General features: G+C 41.1%; 1 protein-coding gene across 3 annotated transcripts in view; it reads left to right on the top strand.

The window, feature by feature from the left end:
• The first annotated feature begins 3,858 nt into the window (after positions 1-3,858).
• sox13 (SRY-box transcription factor 13) overlaps positions 3,859-13,655 on the top strand; it is a 45,132-nt gene continuing 35,335 nt past the window's right edge. For 2 of the 3 annotated variants that reach the window (XM_010736778.3, XM_027285456.1), the window contains exon 1: positions 3,859-4,293. The gene's annotated coding sequence lies outside the window, so the exon portion shown is untranslated. Of the gene's footprint in view, positions 4,294-8,970; positions 9,138-13,655 lie in introns of those variants that run through there. The other variant, XM_019267237.2, reaches the window with a different exon arrangement.

A 13,655-nucleotide genomic window follows, 5' to 3' on the forward strand; every position in this document is an offset into this window, starting at 1 on the left:
GGGTGCACTGCATGATGACATCCAACAGTCTTACTGGACTCACAGCCACAGGTGTTACCTGTAAAACTGCAGTTTTTAAGCTTAATGATACAATCAGATAGAATTACAGCTGTCTCATAGAGTCAAACTAACTAAAATAACTGTGTAGGACTGGTTGGACAAAATTAACCAGAACTCCTCGCTGATGGGGGGGTCCGTTTATCTTGTTCGAGGGTGTAGAGATGTTCATTTAGTGCTTGAATGTCCAGGCTGTCAGAGACATTTAAGAAGCCAGAGCATCAGAACACAGATACAACATGTAGCTTCACGGAAAGCATGAAGCAAGTGTTTGCATGTATGGCAGCACATATGAGTGTGTGTGTGTGTGTGTGTGTGTGTGTGTGTGTGTGTGAGAGAGAGAGAGAAAAGGTGACTAAAAAGATGAACTGAAGAGAAAAAAGGGACATTAGTTTGAAAGCGGAAGAAAAGAGAAAAGCAGAAAAAAAGGGGAAAAGAGAAAAGGGGAGATGGAGAGAAAAAAAAGGAGAAGTGTAGAAAAGGGTTTTGTAATCTCCGTATAGTGGTGTTGTGCCGTCTCCATGGCGACAGGCACAAAGGCCTGTGGTTGGCCATTGATGGCTAATTGTATTCTTCACAGCTCTTTTGTTAATTGTTGTCTGCCCAGCTCCCACTTCCTGCTGGGCCACGGCACAAAGCCACGAACAGGAGGGATTAGAAATGGTACATCAGCTCCCCCAATGTACAGGCAAGCTCTCTCTACCTCGTTCTCTCCCTCTCTTTCATTCTCTCTCCTCCTCTCTTTGTCCCTCTCTTTCTTTCTCTATCTCTCTCTCTGTCCCCATAGAGCCGCACCTCCTTTTATCTTCTCCTCACCATGTGCACTCCCATGACCTCGCCGATTCTCTCTTTCTTTTCTTGATATGAGGTCTTCACTTCTTCAAGTCATGTCTTTCTGACGTTGTGCGCGTTTCTTCTTCGCCTCTGTCACTGCTAGCATTATTCACACAGATGCAAATAAGACAGCCGTACTGTACATGTCCACACTGATGCAGAAAGGTGTCTTTTTGTCACAGTTTTGCTGGCGTCTTCCTGAAAACTGAGCTTTGTGGACACGCTGGTGTATGATTTACAACTTTTCACAATCGTGGACAATGTCCAGTGCATCTACTTTACAGTGATCTTAAGAAACTATTCTGTTTCTGCTGAGATGACTCCCATGTATGAAAGGAAATCAAATTACTATTCTATACTTGTAGAGTCCCCTGGCAACAGAAAGAGACAGACAACTACAACTACTGTTTGATCAGATATATTGAAAGACAAAGCAAATGATCACAGAAGAAAGAATCAAGCAGAGTGACTGGTCATGTTTGTCAAAATGTTCCTTCGGTTCAACCACTGATGGCTGCAGTAATAATGTGAGTACCACTGTGTTGTTTTCAACCATTAAAGGAGGAAGATGACGAAGAAAAGATTCATACCAAGAAATGGGTTGATCTTTTTTGAAAAATACGACTTCCTGGAAAACAGTGTAACTTTAGTAGTGACCTCATTGTTGCCTAACATCAGACAAAATCATCAACTTGTTACACTTTATTTCCATCTCCATTCTGATGCTGCCTTCACTCCGATTTCAATCGATTTCAATGAGGGCCGGCCATTCAATTTCCTCTAACCAATTGCTAGAGACCAGCTTAGCTGCCTGAATTCAACAAAGTAAAAACAAACTACGATGATGAGCGATGTCGAGAAGACAGCCTTAACAGAATTTGACTTTTGTCCACTTTTGTTCATCCTGTTATGCATATGATTGAATCACATCCTTCGTGTGAAGAAGTGTGGGTTGAATTACCTGACCTATTGCCTTTGCTCTTAAGATGGATCCCTCAATTCAAATCCAACACATTGGTACCATTTCTTGTGACCTTTAAGTGTTTTTGTAGCATTTTGTCATGAGCGACAAACTTAGAAAAGACTAATGTGGACAGAAAACCTAACTCAAACCACATTTTTTAAATGTGGAAGCAGCCTGAGGTTTAGTTTCCAATGTTCCACATTTATTATTGATTTCAGAGACTGAACAAATAAAATAAGAAATATAACATACATGACATGATTTAGGGTTTGAATATATCATTCATTGTAAGCGTCTGGAAGTTGTTTCTACCTATGATAGTTCTGTTTGCTGAGGGTTTTGACTATTTGCTGTTGAGAGTTGCTGCAACATCAAAAATGGAGGTGAAATGGAACTCACCACAAGGAATGAAAATGATATTTTGTAAAGCTCAGAAGCATCTTGCCTTTGAGGAAAATGATTACTCTGGATAAAACTTTCAAATGTTTTTGTTTGGAAAATAAAATTGGTATTTTTTATAAGCAAGGTCACAAAACAGTTTGAGGTTTGTGGATTAGGAAAAAAAATTCCTGCAGATGTTGCTTTAAGCTGCACAAATGAAATTCTATTCATCTCTGTAATATTTGGATGGTGGCAGATTCCAGTGGTGAATGTCTCCAAACTATGACAAAAAAAATCAAAAACTGTCTGCAGAGAAAACAAACTGGTTAAACTGGAACTCTTTTTTAGGAGAACCATTGAAGGGGTTAATTAGTTACAAAAGATGAAGCAATTAGTTGATTAAACAGTCAGTTGATCATCAGAAAACCAATTTCCACCTGTCTTGATAACCAAGTCATCATTAAATCTATGAGGTAAGCAAAAGTATCATGTACAGTATATATGAGTATAAGAGTTCTGGGCTTTTGAGCTTAGTAAAACAAAATAAGGGACTGTATACAAATTGTTTCACTTTTAAATAAAACAAGGTCCTTCCTAATTTCAATTACCATATATTATTATAACAGTGTTGAGCTAATGCAACTCTTCAACATTAAATAAAAAAATAAAAGAAACACATTAAGATGATACAAATGCATCACGTTTACTAAACATTTTAGACATTTTATGACAAAAGCTAAACGCTAAGCTCTCGCGTTACGAGATCATACTCATGTACAAAGTGGACTGAAGTGAAAACCCGTGAAAAAACATGTGCAGAACTGATCAAATTAGTAACTTTCCAAACTGTGACAGGCACAGTTGACACGTTTCATCTCACTGCACTAGTTAGCAGAATGACTATGGGATGCATAACTTCCGTTATAGACTTAATGTTCTTTAGGGCCATTCTGCTAGGATGCAGAACAAAGGAGACACTGACACGACCCTCATGTTTCACATATTGGTCCTGTAAGCTACTTATTTAGTTGTGATGGGGAAACGAAGTGCTGGTCCACAGATATGTGACATGACTGTTCCATCTTTTTGACATAACTATTGATGTCTTTTTTTATACAGTTTATATCACAAGTAAAGGCTGAATTGAAATATAAATACATTAGAGTAAATGAGCCTCTCAGACCACCCTTCCCCCTCTAATAATTTTCGTACAGTCCCTAAGACGTTTGAAGACGTCACCTTGGGAACCTGGGAACTTTTGATTGAAGCATTTGTGGCTATTTTCTGACATTTTATTAACCAAACAACTAATTCATTACAGCCCTATCACAGGGGAACTTGTTCTCCATATTGACAGCAGACTGAAGTGTACAAGAGGCTGTCAATTGATGGGAAGTAAACCAATCAATAGTGACCAATAGGCTGATCGATATGTGTGTTAATATGACAAGGAGCCTGTGACAGATAATCCTTTTGGGTTTTATTCTCTCTATCCGTCTTTCTTTCTGTCTTTGTCTCTCTCTGTCTGCCTGCCTGTCTGTCTCTCTGTCCCCCACCGCCACCACCTGGAAATCAGTCTCTCTCCCTTTAAGTGGGAGGTGAGCGGCAGGGCGCTGCGGACGGTGAGTGTTGGAAACAGAGCAGCAGATAGAAAGTCACCGGGACTGACTGACTGAGTGAGTGAGTGAGAGCAGGACTGCGCTCTGTGTCTCCAAAACATTTACGCACCGCAGCAATATACCGCCTCTCTCTCTCTCTCTCTCTGTGTGTGTGTGTGTGTCTGTGTCTATGTGTGTATGTGTGTGTGTGTACTCCCAGCCTTCATCTTAACCAACATCCACCACCAACAACCACCGGCTCTCTCCACTTCTGAAGGACCGAAGCAGAAGAAGAGTCCGCGCACGTACGCGAGCAGTCTCTGTCCCAAGCCACCGTGCTCTGAACGCGGCGAGGAATTAAAGCGTGAGAGGAAGAGGAGGAGGACGGAAGTTTTTATTTTGTTTTTTGTTTTTTTTGTTTTGTTTCTCCCGTGGAGAGCTCAGGGCGCACCGGGACTGGTGAGTGAAGAAGGCTTGATAGGTGTCAATGTTAAAAACTAAGCGTTTGTCATGAATGAACTAACACTCCAGGTGTCAGGAATCTCTGTGAACTCACTGGAAGCCGCGACATTTGCGTCTTAAACTTCCTCTTAAATTTCAGGCGTGAGTCTGTATTTCACAATCCAACCACCAACTTCCCAAAACTTCCCCTTTTCCCTTTTGCTTTCCTCCATCATACTCAAACACATCATCTACACTATCCTGACTTTAGCCAAGTCCTCTCCACCATCACCTCCATCCACTTTTTCACCCTCTCTCCTCTGACATCTTTATTTATTTCCTCTAAATGTGCTGCACGGACTGGCATGCAGTTATCTATTTGATTGGATGGTGGGTATGTGAGGGGGGAAGTGATGGTGATGATGAGGATGAGGATGATGATGTCAGTTCTGTTGGCAGATGCAAATGAACGGATATCAGCAGGTTCACTGAGAATAGGTACAGGCGTCAACGTTTTCCTAAAGACTCCTCAACACCCTGTTCACTTCAGCAGATTTAGCAGAGCAGTGGAATAATTAGAACTTCATCAAGTTTCAGGATGATGCAGAGTTGATTTAGTGATCACGTGTTTAAAAGAATAACATCAAGGGAACACTCTCATAACATCTTGTCAGTGTCACAGTAGAGTCCAGAATGCAGGAAGCATGCAGGTCAGAGGTGGCACCCAAGGGTCCTTTGAAAGCATTCAGGGGTTCTGGATGGGGGCATGTGAAAAGGATCAGTAATAAGGGCTTGTGGTGTAATGTGGATCAATAGTGAGCTTGTCATGGTTTATCAGTGGGAAGTCAGCAGCAGGTCTGGGACCAGTTCAGAGGTGACGTCTCGCTCTGAGCGCAGAGAATAAAGTATGTAAAAGCTTATGGGCATTCTGCCACAGCGGGGCTCGTACTGAACACCAAGTTGTAGATTTGCGTGGGTGGGTGCATGTGTGTGTATGTGTGTGTGTGTGCACACGTGCGCGTGTGTGTGCATTTGTCTTTACAGTGGCTGGCTGCATACAAAGCTGCCTGTCAGTGGGGAGTCCCTGACCTTTCTCTCCGTCAGTCTCCCTTCTTTCCTCATTCGCTCTTCACTCCCATCTTCACACCCCCTGCTGCTGCCACCACTCATTTTCTTTTCTTTCTTTCTTTCTTTCTTTCTTTCTTTCTTAGAACGACATTAATGCTGCATCTCTATACCCTACAACTTGCATGCACACGCTCATATCATGCTCTTTGATCTCCACATAGGGGAACAGGACAGAGCAGTGCAAATGTAAAGCACAGAGCCTGTCTGTCAGCACCACTGTATTAGTGTGTACTTTACTCCTCTCTGACACACACACACACACACACACACACACACACACACACAGGGTAATCTCTAGGAGTGGTTTGGCATTTCACCCTTCACCTCTGCCCCCTCCTCCCCTCTTTCGGAGCTTTGTCTTCGCAGGTGAATGGGTTCATGTAGGACGAAAGGTGACTCTCTTTCTCTCACTTTCTGTCAGTCAGAACTGCTATCATGTTTTACATGATCTTCAATATATCAAACTCCACGTAACCATGGCAAGTATGGCCTATTATTTGATTTGAGTATCAACATATGTTGTTTCTGGTTACCTGGATAGGAATCAATTTTCATTCAGATGGTTAGAAGAGTCATTCTTGTTAAACAACTCTCAGGCCTTTTCCAAACACCATCAGGTGTTTGTTTTTCAGACACTTAGCTTTGTTGTCAATGCAATTGTAATTAGAGCTAGACCAATAAATGAATCAAGCTGTTATAACAGCCGTTATCAGCTCATTGTAGATATATTGGCATTGGTGTCTATGTCATCTGATAAATAACAAGGAATTGCAGTGTGGAAATGTGAAACTGCAGAAACAGGTTTTAAGTCATTTAGGCGCACTGTAGTTATCACGTAGTTTGGCTGCCAGAGCCATGACAAAATGATTTATCATAGGTGTTATGTATCTTTGTCACAAGAAAAAAAAAAAAGTAAATGCTCTGTATCAACATTGTTTGTTTATGTTATTTAAAATCATCTGATATATCGTTAAATGATTTCTAACACCCAAATATTGATATCAGTATTGGCCTCAAAGGTTGGTTAGGCTGTAATAATAAAACATGAGGCGTAAAAACCTGGGCTATAACAAAATATCCCAGTTATATTTTTTGTAGCAGCCATGTTATAATGGCAGTAACGTACTCCACAGCGTTCCAATATAGAAAATAATGAACTCCAGCACAGCTGTTATTGATATATACCAGGACACCTGGCCATTATTTTTAACATATTTATCACACTTGAGTTAGACTCTTGAATTTATTGCATTCCATTTTAAATAGTTTTGTGGTTTTAGTGTATGAAGTGAGAATATAAGTGTGTGTATGTGTGTCCTATGCATCGAACGTCTCCATAAGGGCAGCGGAGCAGACAAAGGTTTTTCCCCTCTCTCTCCTCCTGACCTCCTATATCCTCTGGACATTGTTCTCTGAATCCTATTGAACCAGGAGTCCACAGAGAAACACCACAATGGAGAAGAATGGTGTGTCTGTATGTGTGTGTGTGTGTGTGTGTGTGCGTGTGTGCGTGTGTGCGTACTCCTCAGCCTCTCCTTTAGCGCAGTGTGAGGCCAAGCCAATCACACAGAACAATGCTGGGTTCGGGGAAGCCTTATGATCTCTTTAAATAAAACCTTCTGGCTGCATTGTCCTGCTTTGGAAGAATCACAAAAACTGCGAGCATTAAAACACTCAGCTAGTTGACTGACTGATAAACACGCTGACAGTTGACAGTTCTATCCTTGTGCCTTGTCTCTGACTGAAACTTCACACTGGTCAGCATCAATACTTTAATCATTTATCTCGTATTTTTTTATTCTTTTTGCTGCTCATTTAATAAACCAAAAAAAAAATCTAGTTCAGGTGTAGGGCTGGGGGATCATTCAAATCATTTCTGTCAAATTAATGCCTGACTATAGAGTAAATTAAAACAAGTTTTTGATTTTTAGAGCTGAAATGAGGAATGGACCAGTCGATAATCAGTACGAATTATGAAAATCAATTTATCAACTAAGTCATTTTTGAAGCAAGAAAGAACAAAAAGTGTCAGATTTGTTCCTTTTCTCAGGTTTTGGACAGAATAAACATCTGAAGACATCAACTTTTAAACAGCTTTCACTTAATTAATGACATTTTAACCTATAAATAACCCAATACTGAAAATAATTGTTAGTTGCAGCCATGATTTTACATACATTTTCTGATGCTGCTATTGAAAAATACATTGTGATGATGATTTCAAATTCCCTGATTGAGTGCTAAATTCTTTTTCCTTTTTTTTTAAACCAGGTCTCATTTTTGTTTTTAAGAGAGACACAGTAACGCTAAATACAATACAGGCATACTGTGTACACAGGCTTAGACAACTGTCACAAGCTACAAAAGAGCATGAATAACATCCAGTTAAGATGCATCAACAGGTGTGAGTTTAAACAATAAGTTAGAAGCAAATTCAGTGAAGATTTTTATAAATCCTTTAGAAGTAATCATGCACAATGTCAGGTTTTCCTGCACATTGTTCCAGGAGGAGGCTGTGCGTCTAAAAGCTTTCTTGCCCAAATCCTTCCAGCAAATATGGAAATGTGTTTAAGTTATGACCTGCAGTGTAACATGTTTTCTCAGTTCTTCATATCCTTTAAATCGGCTGATGTTTGATTATTTTTTAACATTATTTAGTTTGTGTGAGGTCAAAAAAAGATATTAGACATAAGTTGATTCATTGGTTAATGATTCATTTGAAATGAATGATTAACTTAACTTATTTGGCCGTTAACTGACATTATCTAGCTCCAGTCTGATGGCCAGACAAAGTCATGTAATGTGTGTCACTCTCAGCTTTACTGTTAAAACGATTGAGGAATCCAGAAACTGATGGGCAGTTATGGCTGTATTTTAACATCCTGGTAGTCTTATTGCTCGGATGTGACGGCAGTTGGAAGTAACCTATTGTGGCATCAGTTTTGAATTTATACTCATTAATTTATGTTTCTATTCAGGCTTCATAGGCGTCAAAGGTCTTCTCTTTCATCCTGTGACATATAATCTGCAAAGTGGAGATTATTCAGGTTAATTCTTCACTACAGCCTTGATAAGCGCGCAATATCACAATCATTTTCTATAGCGCACAGTGTCCTCTTTTGCATCATATAACGGCCCATGCTCCTCATGTTGAGCCAGTGTGAACCCTGAACGGGTTCTCTTGAATGATTCATCTTTTTATGAGAACTGCTGGATGCAAACACCTCAGTCATCTTTTAAGTATCAGGATGCAGCTCATCTTTGTTGGGTTTTTTTTTCACATTTGAGGCAAACACTCGAGAGAGAGAGAGAGAGAGAGAGAGAGAGAGAGAGAGAGAGAGAGAGAGAGCGCAGCTAATATGAGTTGAGATGTTGAGCGTGTCAGAAGAATCTCTTATAATTCATCTCTTTGTGAAGGAAACACAAAGGTGGAGAAGTTCTTTGCTTCCTGTTGGCTCGTCGTTAACACCTCCACTGCTTCATTCTTCTTGGGACTTTTTTTTTTTAAAGACACACCTGTTGCCTTGGTAGAAGCAAAAAAAAAAGAAAAAAAAAAGATGGGAACTTTATAGGAAGCAGACACTTCTACACACAAGTATACACACAGTGGCTCACGCTGGGCGGTGATAAAGTCTTACACTGGTGATGGGCCACTCTCAGAGACACCTAGAGACAACAGCAGTCACACACACACACGCACACACACAACCCTGAAAGCATCTACCCTTCTCAAGGTAAGATTCCTGCTCTGCAAACTCTTTAACAAACCTTGTTTGCCTCTCTAGAGGCAAGGATAAATATCTTGTAGGCTTTTCACGTCTTTGTTTTCACCTCTTTTGTTTTTTGGTCTTTGTCTGTGTGAAAGCAGTGATGTAGTCTTCACATGTTTAGGTTTCTCTTCTCTAAAGCTCAAGATTAAAGTGGGATTTGAAACAACTCTTTGTAAGATCTCATTCTGTCCTGCACATGCCGTTGCAAAGTGCATTTACATTCAGCTAGCTGCGCTTTGAATGTGCACTTACTCGTCCATGAATGCCGTTATAAGCTCATAATAACGCGCTAATATGTGCGGTTAAAGCCCCCGCGCTTTCAGGCCGTGGCAGGGCTATTTATCAACAGCTGTAAATCAGTTTTGAAGTAGAAAGAACGGAAGCATCCTCGCACAGCAGCCTTGCGTTTCTCATGGCACCTTCCAACACTTTCTAATCCCTGGGTAAAAAAAAACAAAAACGCAAGTTTTCTCAACTTTTATGTGTGTGTGAGTGCGCGTGTGAGCGCCTGTGTTAAATGCATGTGTGTTCATTCAGCACGCGATGTCAAAATACATGCTCCTACAAGACTAAGGTGTGTTTCATTAAATACAGAGTTGAGACGGAGGCTTTTGTTGGGAAGTATGTGGCTTTTTTTTTTTTTTTTAAGTTCTGATGTTTGTCAAAGTACCATAACTACAGCTTTCTTTTGTCTCACTGTTCCCATTATGCCCGTCACATAACGGCCCTGTATTGTTCAGCACACAAGGCATGAACGAGCAGGTTTATATGCTTTATATGTGACCGTAAGATGCTGCCTCTCGATCAAAAAATTTTTGTGCTTAAATGAACTATAATGGAAAAAGTGGGATCGAGTTAAATGGGGTCATATTAAAGATTATGACAGGATGAGCCGTGCCACAATGAAAAAAAAAAGGCTCTGTTCGCTTTTTTCATCTTCTTTTTTACTACTTTTTCTGTGTTAACCAACAGATTTGCATCGCTACCAGAGAAGGGCACACAGACAGATGTTGTCTTGTTTGCCCTGTCTGAAGCTTAAGGTATGGTTAGCCTGCTGCCATCCCCTTTTCCAGGTCAATTTGTTTATTTCTGTGCTGACAAACACTCTATTGATAGGTGTCCTCTGGGCACCCAAATAAAAACATACCAGTTTCCTGCTTCATTTACATGACTTTCCCACAGCTCCAACAACGTGCCTCTGTTGTCCTATGAAACCTTAAGTTGATTTTTTTTTTAAACACAAGACTATAGCTGTTTGTTATGTGTGTGTTGTGTGTTTGTGCATGTCTGCGTGGTCATTTGCAAATAACCAGTGACTGTTTGTTTGCTCTGGAGCAGTACAGTAGCACAATTTGCATTTCCCTTTAAAATCAATGAAATCTAAAGCGACATTATGTGACTGCTTTGTATAAGCTGGTTGCTTGTTTTACTATAAAACACATCTGCTTCAACACTTCTTATTCACAGTGCTTTTATCTGTTTCATTTCTCCTTTAGTACCCAATTAAGTTAAAAAAAGATCCATTTTTTTTTACATGTGAGTCTTCGGTCAAGTGTTTCTGAGAGACCTCAGAGAATATAACAGCAACTTTTTCTGTATTCTATCTTCCGCTTACCGGATCTGAACATGATAACGTGTTGAGAGTCATGCGATCACTTTTTTATGTTCAGTGAGACGGTGAGATATCTCTGCTCTCCCTCCCCATCGCGTATCCCCCATTCTCAACACCCCGGGTGTACATAATGAGCGATCAAACCCATAGAGTCATTTTTTTGCACAAAGTATTGCATATCTCACTGTGTCAAAAAGAAGCAGAAAGCTAAGATGGATGGGAGATACTGTATCAGCAGCAAAGCCGTAGATGAGGGAGTACACCGTCCTGCTACATGTCAGTTACAAATCCTAATCTTTTCTTATTATACTTCCTCTGTTTGCTGCTCGCTGTTGTTCACCCGCAGTCAGATATGAATTTTTTCCCCCATGTTTTAATTCTTATTTTTTCACGTGTCTTGGTTTTATCATTTGCTGAAGTGTAACACAATTGAAGGAGAAACCACCCAGATAAATTTCAGTATGTGACATTCAGCTACTTTATCAGCCTGTCACGTCTGAAAACAAAGAGCCCCGCAGACGGTGCAAGGAAACGGTGAACTTTCTCCTCAAATTGAAGCAACACTATTTTTTTTTTAGCAACACAAAAATGCACCAAAACAAAAATAGATCTTTATTAGGAATGTATTATTTAACTCGTCTTGTGTTTAATCAGTCACAGACGACCTCATCCACTCCAGGGACTCTTATTGTTTTAGTACAATCACAAGAGTTCAATTTTGAATGATGACCCCCCAAAATCACTTGCTTTTATACCAGCAGTGCTTCTCTTTTTTTTATCAAATGTGCATCTGAGCCGAGCACACATCTCTATCTTGTCTGCAGCACTCCACCGCAAGCCTACGGGTTCCCACTGAACGCTCAAATCTTTAAAGAGGGCTCACAAATATGTAGTTTCTGTTTAAAAAGATACAAATATCATAAAACGGGAGTATAGGGACTATTTTAAGAGGTGGATTAATCCACATTTGGTACTCTTGTGAGTATTCATGGGCAGTGTGTTGTGCTATTGAGTCGAAATAAACCACACTGTGTGTGTGTGTGTGTGTGTGTGTGTGTGTGTGTGTGTGTGTACGTGTACAACACAGTGCAACAGTCTGGCTTGCTGATGTCTTTTTGGAACAACAATGAAAGCTCTTGATCTTGTTAACAGGATCAATTCATTGTTGGCTTTTTTGGTCTTTTCATAAGAAGAAAGAAATGTCAAAAAAATGCCAACCTTAATTATGTGAAAGTTAGCTGGTGGACAAATGGACGCAAGAAAATAATAATTAATCCCGTCTGTCCTATTAGCCTGCTCTTCACCGGTACTTTAACCTTCACTCGCCAAAGTAATAAAGACAACAGGAAACAGTTTTTCTCTCCTTTGTGTGTTGTGTTAAAAAAGGAGATGATCTTGTAACACGGAGGACAGTGGATTCTAAAGTAGGGTAAAAGGACCTCTCGACTATTGAGCCGACTATCTGTCTCCGGTGGTTTCCAGTGAGAGTGGAGGCAAAACAGTGAAATTACAGTCGGACAGTTAAACAATGAGCCGAAGCTCAGGATAAGAACGCTGCAGATCCTCTGTAGGTTCATCACTACGAGCATGATGTTCTTTGATACAGCACATCATTAGAAAATGTTCATTATAGAAGCTTTAAATATATTTTTACACATTTTGTAAATAATTCACGGCCCTGCTTTCCTTTTTCTTCCTGCCTCCTGAGGCAAGACATTTTCCAGCAGTTGTCCTCCTGTGTTTTCCTATTTTCAGGCACTATCCGACATGTCTGCTGTGTAGTCCAGTCTGTGGGCCAGGCCTGTGTGCAAAGCCAGGCAGTGCATCATTACGGTGGTCAGCCAGCAACTTCAGACATGATCTCCAGCTTATTGAAGCTGGTTAAGACCTATGGCACTAAATTGTTTGTAGCATAAGCAGCTATACTTGTGAGATGCATGCACGCACACATTTAGACACACACACTCACACACACACACACACACACACAGACAGCAAAAGACCTCCTGTGGTCTCTCAATGCTGAGACGAACAGGCCCTCAGAATCACCTGTTGTGCTCCTTACTGCTCAAAGGCGTTTCCATAGTAACACCTCAGAGCCCTGGCCCCTTGGTCTATAAGACCCTCAGCAAACATAGACCCCCACTACCACCATTACAAACTCCATAAAACACACACGCACGCACACACACATATGTTGTGCACACGTGGGTGCTCTCAAGAAGCAGCGGTGAATGGAGTGAGGATATAAAGTGTGCCGGGCTAAAGGAGAGAGCACATTGTTAGAGTCGGGCCTCCTTTGTCTGAGCTAGCCTGAAGGAGCAGGGGGTGGAAAGGGTGTGGGGGTGGGGGGGCTTTGTGAAAGGAGAGAGAGAGAGAGAGAGAGAGAGAGAGAGGGGGAGAGAGGGAGAGAGAGAGAGAAAGTGGCCTTCATACACATCCTTTCTTCCCTTTCTCTTGTTCTATCTCTTTATTGGAAGTGTGTTTTGTCTTCTCCCCCTCCTCCTCCTCCTCCTCCTCCTCTTCCTCCTCCTCCTCCTCTCTGATAAATGCCACAGTAGCCTTTCGGTAGCCGCCACAATAGACGACCTGTTTCAGAGAACGAGAGGGGGAGAGAGAGAGAGAGAGAGAGAGGGAGAGGGAGAGGGAGAGAGAGAGGGATGAGAGAGAGGGAGGCATGAAAAGAAAAATGGCTGCCTTTTAACCTGTGCTTCTGAAAAGGAGAAGAATAAAGCGGCCGTGACTAAAGCCAGAGTCCTGTTCTCCTCTCTTTTCTCTCTCCTCAGTGTCTTTGTGAAGGGCGCCGTTGTGTCATCAGCCTATTTATACATCTTATTTAGAAAGCCTCAGAGAGAGAGAGAGGGAGAGAG

This window comes from Larimichthys crocea, chromosome I (assembly GCF_000972845.2).
Source record: "Larimichthys crocea isolate SSNF chromosome I, L_crocea_2.0, whole genome shotgun sequence".
Classification (NCBI taxonomy): domain Eukaryota; kingdom Metazoa; phylum Chordata; class Actinopteri; family Sciaenidae; genus Larimichthys; species Larimichthys crocea.